Below are 2,584 nucleotides of genomic sequence, written 5' to 3'. Positions count from 1 at the left end.
TATATTCGGGAGTTCTATATGTTAAAAAGTATGTTGCTATTATTGGTTTTATGTCAAGATAAAACCTGAGATGTTATATGCTATTATTGTTGGTTTTATGTCAAGATAAGACTTGATATGTTATATATTATTATTGGTTTTATGTCAAGATAAAACCTGGTTTTACTTCAATTTATACCTGTTATACTGCGTAAATGTTATGAAATTAGGAGTAACGATTAAAAGAATAGTCTAGTAACTTAGGGTTTTAGACACGAAAATGCTTTTGTTATTAGAACTATAGAACCCCGTCAAAGTTTACATGAGCTATTGTATTCATCAACTAAGATTGGAAATCTTAGTGGAAATCCTCTAACCTGTAACCGTTAATCCCGTGTGAGCGAGGAAGTTGTATATGGATCTATACGGGTTGACAACCCCACCCGTTGTTGCTAGCTCCAACTCAACGGTATTCGGGTGATGAACTTGCCTAATTTACTACCTTCCGACGTCGATGAAGCGTGCGGAAACTACCGCAAGGTGTGATCCTTGTACTACCGCAAGGTGTGATCCTTCTACTACCGCAAGGTGTGATCCTTGTACTACCGCAAGGTGTGATCCTTGTACTACCACAAGGTGTGATCCTTGTAATAATAATAAGAGGTATAAAACTAAGTCATACAGTCGCAGCTACAGACTCATGGTAGCACAACTTTAGAAGCATTATACTTTGTCGATATACAAGTATGAATGTTAAGTATAAGTTTCTCTAAGACTTATACTCTAAGTATAAGAATCTAGTAGGTATATTACTTGTATATTAAGTAGACCACTATACCTATTCTACTTACTCGTATAGAATTAAAATAGATTTATACGTAGCGGTTTTACTCGTATAGAATTGAAATAAGATTTATACGTAGCAACCTTAGTTTGTATGGGATTACAAACATTTGTATGAGACTTATAGGTATACTACTTATTTGGTAAGTAAACCATTATACCTAGGATATATATATATATATATATATATATATATATATATATATATATATATATATATATATATATATATATACTAAATGTTGGAGAGTCAAAACGATACTTTCAAAACTATACTTTTGAATTGAGAAAAAGTATTATTTCTACTTAGAGTCAAAACCTGTGAACTCACCAACTTTATGTTGACGTATTATAAATTGCATGTGTTTTCAGGAAGTTGATAACTATGATACGAGAAATGACGTTACACCGCCCAGTGTTTCCCCCGACGGCCAGGGTGTGACACCTTACCTCTAGTCACATCCTCTCATGGGTTGTGGTATTCTCTTTAGTGCTTCTCGAAATCTTCAATTAACTCTTTAATTGTGGTCGGATCTTTCTTTGTCATTGGGCCTTGCGAATCAAGGAGTTGTCTTGTTGTCACATTCACCCCATCATAGAATATGGAAACTTCTTGTTTCACATTCAAGTCATGTTGAGGACAATTTCTCAAAAGGCCTTTGTATCTTTCCCAAGCTTTGCATAAGGATTCTCCATCTTCTTGTTGAAAATTAGCAATCTTTTTCTTGGGTTTTGCTATTTTTGAAGGATGACTAAATTGTTCGATGAACGCTTCACGAAGGTTGTTCCAAGTTCTAATTGTTCCAGGTGCTAAAGACTTCAACCACATTTTTGCATCTCTAGTAAATGTCACAGGAGGCATTCTTAGTAAAATCACATCTCTTGAAGCATTTGGAACATTGAAATAATTAGCATTGTCCAAAACTTCATCGATGTGCTTGAAAGCATCTTCGTAATCGTTAACGGAAAACAAAATGTCTTTGAGCATCGAGAGCATATGTCCTTTGAGCTCAAAACCCGTTGCAGCTGGAATTTTAGGAGGAACTAGACCTGGATTGTTGTCGTTTCGCAATCTCTTCTTGTACTCCTCCATTGTCATGGTCGTGATATCTATCATCTATATTTCCTCGCTTTTAATTTCTTCTCCTGAATCTTCCTCCATTTTTGTTTCTGGCTCATACATGGTTCCTTTCTTATCTGGAGTCTTCTCAAAGCTTTCATATGTGTCAACTTGGAAGGTGCTACTTGATTTGTCGACCTTCTTATCCTTCTTTTTGTGGAAAGCTAACTCTGGATTTTTTTTAATGGTGGAACTATTGGTGTTTTGGATCTTCGGGTCATAAATCACTGAAATAAAACAAAAACAGAACACGTAAAAATGATCTAATTATAAAATAAACTAAAAACTGAAAAATACTGAGCTCATGTCGTGAAAGGTGAAGCTCACGTCGTGAGAATTGTATAAACATAAAATTTTAATTTTTACAGAAAATTAACTTTTTTTGCAGTTTTTACCCCACAAAAAGGATCGGTTAACCTAAAGCAAATAAATTAAAAACTAAAATAGTTGTTCCCCGACTTCATAAAATCAAGAAACTAACACAAGCTTAAACCAACTTCATAAAATCAAGAAACTAACACATATTATTTGGGTTCATCTACACTAAACGAAAGCCTAATGGTTTAGCTACTCATGGAAGAAAATAAGCACATAAACACAATAAAATTCAAATTAGACATGATAAATCTAATGCAAACCAAA

At 34.1% G+C, this 2,584-nt stretch overlaps 1 non-coding gene across 1 annotated transcript; it reads left to right on the top strand.

The window, feature by feature from the left end:
- The first annotated feature begins 1,448 nt into the window (after positions 1–1,448).
- LOC145168183 (small nucleolar RNA R71) lies at positions 1,449–1,555 on the top strand. The gene has a single exon (XR_013741755.1). It is a non-coding gene; the product is annotated as a small nucleolar RNA R71 (small nucleolar RNA).
- Positions 1,556–2,584: the final 1,029 nt, after the last annotated feature.

Source organism: Lactuca virosa, chromosome 3 (genome assembly GCF_052849685.1).
Source record: "Lactuca virosa cultivar CGN04683 chromosome 3, Lactuca_virosa_CGN04683_v6, whole genome shotgun sequence".
NCBI lineage: Eukaryota > Viridiplantae > Streptophyta > Magnoliopsida > Asterales > Asteraceae > Lactuca > Lactuca virosa.
This window is presented reverse-complemented; position numbering and strand designations above follow the sequence as displayed.